General features: G+C 40.2%; 1 protein-coding gene across 9 annotated transcripts in view; it reads right to left on the bottom strand.

Annotated features, from left to right (window-relative positions):
* ESRRG (estrogen related receptor gamma) overlaps positions 1-12,760 on the bottom strand; it is a 473,961-nt gene that overhangs the window by 310,973 nt on the left and 150,228 nt on the right. Inside the window, exon 2 of one of the 9 annotated variants that reach the window (XM_039530383.1) lies at positions 1,908-2,019. The exons of the other annotated variants lie outside the window; for them this stretch is intronic. The gene's annotated coding sequence lies outside the window, so the exon portion shown is untranslated. The remainder of the gene's footprint in view (positions 1-1,907; positions 2,020-12,760) is intronic. 9 annotated transcript variants of the gene reach the window in all.

Genomic DNA, 12,760 nt, shown 5'->3' with positions numbered 1-12,760 from the left:
GCAGCAATTTCTACTGTTGTGAGAGTGTATTTAAAATGACTGTTGAAACTGATGCCTGTGCCTCATTTCTCTGAGACGTGTAGTTACTAAAATATTCTCAGCAGGTACCGGATATAAAGAAGCACACAAGAACACTTGACCATGGTTGTGATCTGTGTCCTTAAGGGAGCCCAGATGTGGAAAAGATATTATCAGAAGAAAAAAAAAAGTTAATAAATTCTAGCCACTCTTTCAAGGGAAATGCATCTCTATTGCATCAGTCTAACCAGACATACATGCTGCTGTGTTACAGATCTGGTGAATAAGAGATATAGCAATATATATTACCATCGGGTGTATCATTTTCAGTCTATTGCAAATTCTGGAGTGATCATTTTAGTGGCTGTCCAAAGCTGGTTATCTGCTGGTTTTTTAAAAAAATCTTAGGACTGACGTATAACTACCTTACATTCTATAGAGAGAACTGTATGCCAATGCTCAGCACCTGCCTTCTCTAGTGTGCCCTGTTGGTAGACATACTGCAACCCTCTCAGTCCAATTCTCCTCTCATAGAAGTAATTCCATAAAAAGTCACTGGAGTTATAGCAGTATAACACTAGTGCAAGAGGAGAATCAAGCCCTCTCATTCACTCTGTAGTGTTCAATAAAAAGAGACTCCAAATGTATATGGATTTAGACATAAAAAGACACAATTTAACACTGAACTGAGAAGAAAGTATTTATCAGGTGGTTTTGAACTGGCTTCCAAAACAATGATGATGTTTGTGTGTATATATATATATTTATTTTACACACACACACACACACACACACACGTACACAAAGAGGAATCTCAGTTTATTTAGCTCAACATAAAGGCTGGAATATATTCAGTTTTACCAAGCATAGTTTAGTCCTCGCAGCTCGATTACCCCAGACACATATGCTAAAATAAAAACCTTTGATTTGACAGGTTACACTATGAGGAGCCAGCACTGAAATGTGAAATACATGCTGCTGGTGGGACACCAAGTACACATAGGAACCATCAGCCAGAGTCACGCGTACCAAAGAAGGGAAGTGCAATGCCTGTCAGATCTGGGTTACCTTTCATTAGACAGGTCTTGTTACTTACAAGTGAACTCTCTTGAAGACAAGACTTCTTTGAACATTTAAGTAGAACAACTAATTAGAAGCTTTTCCTCCTACTAATATACTTCACTAATAGTTGCACCATGAAGACGATTCAGTGGAATGCTTCTGTCAAAATGGTAAAATTCCAGGTAGTTATGGTGACAAATTTCATTGTAAATGAGGATCAATGCCCAATACTACTTTGGAATAGTAATTTCTTAATTCTTATTCAAATCCGGCAGGCAAGATAATATAACTTGATCTGAATTGGCCATGTGATCCTGATGGCATCCTGTTAATGGGCTGTTCACTTAATTTATGTAATTTTTAAAAATTTAATAGTAATATTTTAAATCCCCACTGCAGTCCTTCAGATTGAAAGTACATGTTTAAAAGTTATAGTATCTTTATAAATCAGTATGACTGTACTTCTTATCTTGTTGACTGAACTTTCCCAAAGTTTTACTTCATCTCATCTCTCTCTCCTGCCTTTCGGGAACACTAGAGATCTCAGCACAGAGTCTTTTTATGCACATTAGTGGCCATATTCTGTGCTATGGAGAGTAGCTGGATTTGTAAACTCTTGTTTGAGCTGGCAAATAAACCAAGGTTTTATATTTGTACAGGGAGAGCATAAAAACCTAGTTATAGAGGCACTTACAAAACCAAATAAATTCTGTGTCTGTAAGCAAAAAGAACAACATACCACGAAGAAGAAGAGCTCTGTGTAAGCTCAAAAGCTAGTCTCTCATACCAACAGAAATTGTTCCAATAAAAGATATTACCTCACCCACCTTGTCTCTCTAATACACCAGGAAGACAGTTATTATGGCTGATTCTGAAAGCCAATGGGAATTCAGGATGCTCAGGATCTCACATGAGGAGTTCAGCACCTTGTGGGATGCACTACCATATGCCAAAGGAGAGAGAGGAATGTTACATTGGTGCACCCATGGCTTAGCTGTTACCACTCAAGAAAGAGATATTGGTGTCATTGCAGATAGTTCTCTGAAGACATCTGCTCAATGTGCAGCAGCAGTGAAAAAGCAAACAGAATGTTAGGAACTGTTAGGAAAGGAATAGATAATAAAACAGAAAATATGCCACTATATAAATCCATGGTACGCCCACACCTTGAATACTATGTGCAGTTCTGGTTGCCCCATCTCAAAAAAATTATATCAGAATTGGAAAAAGTACAGAGAAAGGCAACAAAAATTATTAGGGATATGAAACAGCTTCCACCTAAGGAGAGATTAAAAAGACTGGGATTGTTCAGATTAGAAAAGAGACGACTAAGGAGGGATATGACAGAGATCTATAAAATCATGAATGGTGTTGAGAAAGTGAATAAGGAAGTGTTATTTACCCCTTCACATGACACGACTCAGGAACCATCCAATTAAATTAATAGGCAAACACAAGGAAATATTTCTTCATACAACATGCGGAACTCCTTGTCAGAGGATGTTGTGAAGGCCAAAAGTATAACTGGCTTAAAAAAAATTAGATACATTCATGGAGGTTAGGTCCATCAATGGCTATTAGCCAGGATGGAGACATAACCTCCGACTGCCAGAAGCTTGGACTGGCATACAGGGGATGGATTACTCAATAAATTGCCTTGTTCTATTCATTCCCTCTGAAGCATCTGACCACTGTCGGAAGACAGGATACTGGGCTAGATGGACCATTGGTCTGACCCAGTATGGCCATTCTTATGTTCTTACGATCGGTCCCTAAAAAGGCCTATTGTATATCGGGTATGTACAGTCCAACTAGGTAATTAAGTGAACTACTTTGTGGGAGACCTAGCCAGCAAAGAGTGCTCTTCCTAGAAAAAGCTTTTGTCATCAAGAACTTCATAAACCAATGGCTATTTATGAAGTTTGTGCTAAACATTTACAACCAAGCCCTAACTTGGCTGAGTGTCAAGGACCACACCCCCTACATTAAGAAAATGTGTGAAGTACTGCTTTCTATTTTTGGCTATAATTATAAGCACTGCTGGGGTTACAGCAGCTTTACTGTGGTTTCTCAAAAATGTCCTTGATAAAAGAGGACAACAGCATTAGTTGAGTCTTTTGGTGATAGGTACACAATCCATCCATAAAACAATGTGAAGTAAGTGGCAAAAATAATAAGAAGAGTAGCTTCATTTCTACAAATGTTAACTCATTCACCATCCAAAAGATCTTTATTTGGAATTGGGGTGGATGGAAGAGAGAGCGTTTGGGAAAATGAATTCATGTCAAGTCGTTCCCCAAATCTACATAGGAACATTTCAATGTAGGCTAATTAAAATAACCTGCTCTAGAAAGACCCTCTCTGTCTGAGGGCTTGTTTCCATTTACCGGGGGAATGACACATGGCGATCAATCCCCCAGGGGTTGATTTAGTGGGTCTAGTGAAGACCCGCAAAATCGACTACCAATTGCTCTCCCGTCAACTCCAGTACTCCACTGGAACGAGAAGCATACCGTTATAACTTAGATTGACTTAGCCCCATAGTATAGACCTGCTCTGAGCATGAATTGTCAGTTCTCTGAGGTCTGAGAGTGTGGAAAGGGTTCAATACAAGTCTCAGTCAGGGTGAAAAGCATCTGGCTGTGTGGGTAAGTAGGAGCAAGCACTGAAAACAGATCCAATTAAACCTTCAAATGAATTGCTCGTTCCTATTCTCAACTATTTCTTCCATAATGTTCCATGCCATGCTGCCAAAATCTGTATCACTTGCAGAGGAAAGAAGGATAGCCCTGCAGTTAAGGCACTGGGATTGGAGTCAGGGGAACTGGCTCTGTCACAGCCTTCCTATGTGACCTTGGACAAGCCATTTAGGTCTCTCCCTAAACGATTCTAAGTATCTGCAACTCCCATTGACTTCAGTAGGAACTGAAATTCCTCAACACCTCTTAGAATCTCTCTGTCTGTGCTTCAAATTCCTCATCTATAAAATGGGGAGCATGATCCTTACACTATGACACTTCAGGGGTGCTATGAAGCTAAATTAACTGGCTATTGTAAACAGCACTAAGATCTTCAAATGAAAGGTACTGTATTATATTATATTACTTATACATGCATAGTATTAATACGTTATACTAGTCTCTTTCTTGGTCAAATGATTCAGTAAGTCACCTTCTCCTCCCACCCTCTTTAAATTCAGAAATGCTGGTAGTCTGCACTTCTGGAAAATAATGTGTGCTGCTCCCTCTGAGCATCTATTATTAAGGTGGTTACACCTAGTGCCTGACTGGTTAAAGAAAACCACACCATTTATCATTTTAATTATTCTTTAAGCTACTAGTCAACTAATTTTAAAACTCCTAAACAAACAAAAAAAGATATTTAGGGTTTATTAACTATGCAATCACAGTTTACAAAGAATCCTTCATCAAATTAAGCCAGAAAAAAATGTGATTTTTTTTCTTATTTTACTTCTATTTCAAGATAAACTTTTCACCCTGGCTCTTTGACTAACCAGAAAATGGAATTACAGCAGAATCAACACCTTGCTCAACCCTTGCTGTTATTAAGACAAACAGCTTCTTTGCCTCTAATGGAGGTACCTTTTTCATGGCATCTATTCATTATTATGACTGTAGACATTTTTTTTAAGATTCTTTGCCTTTTAAAAAAAATGGTTATCCAATTCCAAGAATAGAGGTCTAGCTCAAGGAATTGGTTCTGCTGTAATTTCAGTTATTGATTAATGAAACTGTGATAAAACACTCTATATTCCTCCCAAAGTCAACTTTCTTCCTTACCCCAAAGTACTCTTCACAGATATCCTGAGAGAGGTTACCAGTGTGTGTAATCATGATAACTGAACCACCCCAATGAGAGATCATCTTCCACCTTCCCACTCGGTTGTCTCATCTACTTGTTCTTTCTTGGCTTTTAGATTGTAAGTTTTGCGGGGCAGGGACTGTCTTACTATATATTTGTTCAACACCCAGCATAATGGGACCCTAGTTTGGTTTCCTCTAAACACTACTACAATATGTTATATGATAATAATAGCCCTTCTGTTTGTTCAATCTATCAATACACCTGGCAGACTTTTACCTGTATAAGAATGCCTGATGCTTATGCAGTCATTTAATTAGTCATCTATGAGTCTATCATGAGGCAGCAGGATACAGTGGATAGGGCACTAGTCTGAAACTCATGGATTATGGGTGACATTTCAAAAGTGAAAGTGACTTAGAAGCCTACATCCCATTTTCAAAGGTGATTTAGGCACTCAGGGTCTGGTTCTGTGACACAGAAGTCAATGGGACCTTTGCCAGTAACTTCAATGGACACAGAATCAAGTCCTTAAGAGCCAAAGTCCCATGATTTTCAATGGGACTTATGCCCCTATATACTCCCGAGGAGCCTATGAAAATTGTACTCTATATTTCCAGCACTTCCACTGACTTGCTGTGTTCCTTTGGTAAGTCACTTCACCCCTCTGTGCTCCTGTTTTCTCTGCTATTCTTTGCCTTCTCTATTTAGATTATAAGATCCTTAGGGCAGAGTCTGTTTCTTTTAAACTATTTGCTTCTACAGCACAGTGGGGCCCAGATGTCGCAGAGAAGGCAAAAAATGCCATCCATAGGGCTCCTGTGATTTACAAAGAGTACCAGGGCTCAGCACTGCAGAATGCCCTCTGACACTAGACTTGTATTTTATTATCCCCAAACATTTGTGCCTCACTAAAAGGGTACTGAAAAGAAGTCATATTTTTCCTCCCTGGGCACTAAGAAGTCTCCTTGTATTACCCCTGAATATCCACTTCCAGCAGCCAACTTATGCTTGTATATGTCACCTTAACATTGCCACTCTTGATTAAATGACTGCAACATAAGAATGCAAATGCAGTTTACCTTGGCTGTCCCCTCTTGGCTCCATCCTGAGTTCAACTATTGTCACCAAGCTTAGTGCATTACTGGCTGCAGTTTTAATTTTGCTCAGTGAAGAAATGTACCATGTGTGCATACACGTGCAACACACACATGCACATTAATGTATATAAAAGATCACTTCTATCTTTGGATTCTACAGAAATGTTCTTCATCTAGTTCCTAGTAACCAAGTTAACTCTTCCCCCAGAAAGAATATCCAGTATCCGAAACAGCAAGTGAGTGAATGGAAAGCCAGAAATAGAGTCCTGTAGATCAATAGATTTGACTGAGAAAGCGTTTGCATTCTCAGGGGTAGAGATCATTGTGTTTCTAAGTGGATCAGAGATATGATCCCTGGCCACTGTGAATGGAATGGAAACTGGATGCCATCAGAGGGAGATACAAGTGCTAATGTAGTGAGGTAATGTGGTAAGGAATAGAACAGTGGAAGGAATGTAATGCTGCCCTAAAGAATCTTAAAATAAATTCAATCTTACATTCTAATGCCAAAAAAGAAAACAAACCAGCATTTCCACATGAAAATCAAAGGTGTTTAGCGCTTGCCATTTCCTTGTTCACTAAGTTACATTTAGTATTTATAGCATATTCTCAGCATATTTCCCTATGACTATAAACAACAAGAGACTGCCAACCCTTTGCCAACGTGGGGGTCAAAATGCTGACTGTTCATACTGAGAAATCTCCAGCGGAGATGGCTCAGATGCATGCACTGACCAGACAGCCAGAGAAGGTTGCCCAGGAACGTATGACCATCGTGCCCAGGAACTGCCACATGCAGATTGTCTGCACATGTCAGGCACACTGTATGAGCCGTTGCTTTTGAAAAGTGACTCGGTACCCAATCAATCAAGACCCATGAGGTAGCAACCCACTAGCACCTACCACTGACCTTCCAGAGCTGCAACCCTGTCGAGGAAAAGCAGTGCTGAAAATGATTGATTGCTTCCACCAAAAGGCAACACAAAATGCCTGCATCCAATGATACTTCTACAAGGCTAAGATTGTCTATCACTCCTGTGCCGCAGGTAATATAAAGAGTCTGAACTTGCTCCAACTGTTGTCCGTGGCAAAATTATCTATGACTCCAATGGGAGCAGGGTTAAAATGTGTCTATCTGAAATGTAATTGTTTACAAGAAGCTGGCATGGTAGCTATTGCCTCCACCCCAAGATTCTGCTGCTAAATTTATTTAAGGAAGATAGTTGCCTTTTCTTTGTGTGATTTAGAAGATAATGCAGTATTGACGCACAACCGTTATTAACCTCCCACAATAATTTCCATTATTGTTACGGAGGTAGAGGATAAAGCACGAATCCATGCCCACCTGAAGTTTACATTACATGAACTGGAGGAGAGAAATTCGAATAAGACATTCACATTGCTGCCTTTTTTTCTGTGGCACATCCAGGAGTTTGGGGCAGTATAAATCCAATGGCATAGGTGATGGAATTTTCCCCCTGGATGCGAGAATAGGGTGTTCCCTGCCCATTGTGTAAGTTAACAAATCCTACAGACATAGCAACATCAGAGCATCCCTGTTTACTGCAGTCAATTCCATTATATACTACGTATAGTAAGGGCACAAACCACTGCTGTTTTCCTCGATATGCAGTAATATAGCACACTTACATTTGGTTAAAATACTCTTATCTGGGGACTGTGTGAAATAAGTCAATGTTCTATGTCCAATTCTTTTTGCTGTCACTGAATCTCTCCTTGGAAATCTCAGCAAAAAGGTCAAGGACTGAATGTCCAGGTCAGGGAGGAGGCTCACCAGATACTGTGCAGAAGCTTTCGTTGTCACTACCTATTCTCTACCGGTTCTGTGGATTAACTGAGAAACAGGGTTATCAATCTGGCACCTTTCACCAGCATTACATTCACTTACTCCCTCCCCCACCTCCCCCCCGCAAAAAAAAAGTATATTGGGCATGGTTCTTTAGGACAAGAAGCAATGGGTTTAAATTGCAGCAAGGGCAGTTTAGGTTAGACATTAGGAAAAACTTCCTAAGTGTCAAAGTGCTTAAGCACTGGAATAAATTGCCTAGGAAGGTTGTGGAATCTCCATCACTGGAAATTTTAAGAGCAGATTAGACAAACACCTGTCAGGGATGGTCTAGATAATACTTAGTCCTGCCATGAGTGCAGGTGGCTGGACTAGATGACCTCTCGAGGTCCCTGCCAGTCCTATGATTCTATTATTCTGGTCAAGAACTCTGTTGGGTGCAAGAGAGACCAGGGCATGTCAGTAAGTTGCTTATAACTCCCTGATTCTCAGGGTTGGCCCCAATCCCTATGTCAGCCGATCACATATAATTATTAATGAACCTTATCCCAATAGAGGGTGGCCACTTTACTCCAATGGCATTGATTTTTAAAAACCTCTGTTGAGAGCCAGGTGTACCGCATCTGGTTATGCCGCCAACATCTGAGGCCTACAGAACAAAGTGTACTCCACATTTGGTTACACCTACAAAACACTTTCTAGGAAATCAGATAATGGAGAGTGATTTCACCTTTTATATGAGCAAAAACTAAACATATGGGCCCTGGTGACAAAAATATGGATTCTGTGATAAACCATATGGACGTCCATATGGAAAAAAAATTTCTTGGCGAGAAATTCTACTGTTGAATTTTTTATCCCTATATGTTCAATACATACCCCTCCCCCTTCCATAGTACAATGCAGTCTTCCAGTGGATTAGGATGTTATACATTCACATGCAAATTTTATAAAATGCCCTACTGTTATCATCTTTATTAGATTTACGAATACAGTCCTGCCTTTATTTTTTTTTATTCTCTTAATCCCTTTCATCACTTAATAGCTCAGAAAGTAATGGATTTTCGGTAAAAAGGAGAGGCTTATTACAGTCAATCTTGTTGCTCTCTCTCTTTTCCACGCTCAACTAATGAAACTTATTTTTCTCCAAGACCTCAACAGGAAATCCTTTCCTACGAACAAAAAAAAAAAGTCTAATATACTGCTGGCTTGTAATGCCACAACTGTATTATTCCTCTCCTTTGGGTGTCCATCCACTTTTTGTAAAAGCCATTAATCAGACTTTCCTCACCAAATTCTAGCCTGTAGTGAAACAAGAAGCCACCGGAGCTCGCTTAACAAGATATGCCAACTTATAGTTCAAATCACAGAAACACCCTTATACTTGTTCTCAACTCTGAACTGTTGCTGTCCTTTTCCTTTTGAAGAGTGGGGATGAAAGAGGTCAGAAAAGGCATCTCTCATAAGGTTTTCATTTTAAATTGCATATGACAGGGCTTGATATCTACTTTTTTATTTACGGTTTTACACCATGCTTTATCGTTTCCTAGAAAACTTTTGCACAGAGTCTAAGAGGCTGGATGCATAGAAGATGATTAATTATTGTTACTAATAACTTACGTGTGAGGTCCTATTCATACCAAGGGATCCCAAAGTGCTTTACATAGCAATTAACTATTACCACTATTATTATTTATACTGCGCCGAATTGTGTGCTATGTGCTTTGCAACACAGATAGAAAGACATGGTCCCCAATCCAAAGAGCTTAGTAATTAATTTTAGACAAGGACCAACAAGCAAGAGTATCAAAACATTAGGTAGGGAATGTGATGAGGGAGGACAAGGGATGTTCACACAGCTAGCTGTCCCATTGCTCCATCTCCCACATTCAACTCCAGATTATCTTCCATGTTACCCCTTAGGACTGGGATCCCTTTGCTACTATTCCCACATCTCCGTCCTCTCCTCTTTCAAATTCCTCCTTAAAACATAGTGCCTCTACAAGGCTTATTAACCTCTATCCTAGCTCCTTTTCTTGAGATGCAGAGACTGAGATGAAATGAGAGCAGCACGGAGAGAGGAAAAATTAAAATATTCTAATATTTTTGAAAGGTGGAACCACAAGACACGTGGGGTAACATTTCCTGAAGTGACTAAGTCCCATATTAAAAAGGGACTAACTTTCAATGAAATTGCAGGAAACGTTTTCAAAAGGGCCTAAGAGACTTAAGACTTTAAGTCCTATTTTCAAAAGTGACTTAGGGCCAGATTTTAAAAAGCATTTAGGTGCCTAAAGGAACAGATAGACCTAGCTGGATTTTCAAAAATTGCCTAGGCACCTAATTCCCATTTGTACCTAATCTTTAAACATCTGGCTCTTAAGCATTTAGGAGCCTAAGTCTAATGCACCCAGTGCTTTACGACCAGATTTTTAAAAGATATTTAGGCACCTAATTCCCATGGAAACCAATGAGACTTAGGTGTCTAAATACATTAAAAATCTGACCCTAAGTCGCTTTTGAAAACAGAACATACGTGCTTTTGAGAAATTTATTTATGTTGAATACTACTTGCTGTTCTTACATTTTAGCCCCCATCTCTCTTCTGCTCATTGTCTATTTAGGGTGCAAGACCTTTGAAGCAGGTACTTTTTCTCCTTTTCTGCTTGCTGAGAGCCTAAGACACTTGTACCTCAATGTAACGCTGTCCTCAGGAGCCAAAACATCTTACTGCGTTATAGGTGAAACCGCATTATATCAAACTTGATTTGATCCGCAGGAGCACGCAGCCCCGCCCCGAGCACTGCTTTACCGCGTTATATCCGAATTCGTGTTATATCGGGTGGCATTATATCGGGGTAGAGGTGTACATTTTGGGTGCTTAGTAAATAATATCAAATTGCTATTAATAATAGATAAATTATTCACACACACTGGAACTGAAATGCAGCTATCTCTGGGGTAGAAAGCAACAGCCATTCCATGACAGCAATACTACCGAGTGAGTTTTTAGGAAGGGAAGGGAAGAATAGCTCCTTTGACTGAAATAACAGGGAATTTTAAGTAGGTGAAATGCCATTACCCAAACTGGTATTTGGCCAGGATAACACAGAGTTACTTATGTTTCAAAAATGTTCCCAGGAACAATTCTATAATTCAGCTGAGAGTCTGGGGGGTCTCTGTCCCAAGAGTCACAGGAAGGTGTTGTGCACCTTTTGGTGAACTTTATTATCATGGCCTCAAAAACTGAGGTCCAGATATGTAATCAGAAGTTTGTGTGGTTATCCAAACCTATGGCTACCTCAACAATCCTCCATCTCCAAACACCCTGTCTTTACCTTTATTTGTCTATTTGGTGGGAGGCCCAGTGGCCTGTTACTCCCTCTCCAATATATCTTTGGAGTTCTCAACATCTTAGGGCTGTGCAGGTGGACTGTAAGGCACTATATCTTGCCTTTGGTGTTCTGTGTTCTGCTCTGCAAACACGATGCCCATTGTGGATAAGTTACCGCGAGAGGGAATTACAGTAGAGGGTGCATGGCGAGCTTCATGCTCTGCAGAGAAAGTGAAAATAATTATCTTGTCTCAGACACCAATTAACATCAACCTGGGTTTGATTTACTGCAAAGGCAATGGAGCCTTCTGAACGGCTTTAGTAGTGGACATGGAGTTTGTGCTGCAGCAGAATTTCAGTGGCGCTTTAGAGATAGTCCACTATGTCAGTGAACAGCCACAAACCATGACACATGTTGTTGAGGACTGCTAAATGACTCCTGGAGGTCTTCGTGCCTTGAGCATCGTTGATAAGAACACTGTGGCTTGACTTGACCAGAATGCATATGCCAAATAAATAAATAAATCACAGAGACCCTAGAACAGAGAAAAGCAACTAAAGCAGAGAGGAGGGAGTCTGCCTTAAATCTGTTGCTCTCTCTGTACTGACAGAAGACCACAAATTTTCCTTCTCTCTTTCCTCCAAGCTGTGGAGCTGTTTGGGGCTGTGAACACAAGACTATGTTCCAAAAGTCAGGGAGTTGAGCCTAACACAGGACTGTTGGCAAGTACGCAAGATACCCTTTTGCAAAAAGAATCATGGGATCATCTAACAACCGTGAGCAGTTAGGATCCTTATTAATTTATTTTGTGTTTACATTTCACCAGTTACTGTATTTGGAGAACCTCCTGACCCCAGTGTACAATCCAAATAACCAGTCTCTTCTTCCCAGGCTGTGCTCCACAGCCACTACGGCAGCCCCAGAATGGTGGTAGCAGCTGCAGCTGTTGTCTCCCCACAGTCCTGCAAAGGGGGATTGCCAGTATGGCCATATACTCACATTGGCCCCAGTCCTGATCCTTCCCTAGCCTGCCCCACTCTCAGCACTCCTCAACATACCAGAGTAGAAGGACCACAGCAGTGCTTAGAAGGTACATTCCCTACAGGACACCTCTGCCTGCACAACATAAATGTACCTTGTTCCATGGCACTCATGCCCTTTACTATGACAGAGGGAAGTGGGGGCAAGATTTACTCCTATGTACATATAAAAATCAACATTTTCATTTTGCTATGGTAAGTAGAGAGTGAAACAACATTGGAATTATTTTTATATCTAGCATTAATCCACATTTTACCATCTCTTTTGATACCCTCCCCCAGCAGAAACAAAATACGAGGATGATGGGTACAAACAGGAGATGGTAACTGTGGATTTGGAAAAAGTAAGAACTGACCTGAATTTCTGGCCCAGGAGGAACACTTTGTAGACTCAAACACACTCAGGGAACTATTTCTTTTTCCTAATATTTTTCATTTTCACTTGCCTCTACACTTCTGACCAGGACCGGAAATGAAAATATCATGAGAAGAGCTAAAAATACCACCAGAACAGCTGTTTTTGAAACAGAAGGTACTAGAAATGTCATGGGAATACACAGAGCTTGTCCTCACAAA

Source organism: Mauremys reevesii, linkage group 3 (assembly GCF_016161935.1).
Source record: "Mauremys reevesii isolate NIE-2019 linkage group 3, ASM1616193v1, whole genome shotgun sequence".
Taxonomy (NCBI): Eukaryota; Metazoa; Chordata; order Testudines; family Geoemydidae; genus Mauremys; species Mauremys reevesii.
The sequence above is the reverse complement of the archived record's forward strand: the minus strand, read 5'-3'. Positions and strand labels throughout refer to the sequence as shown.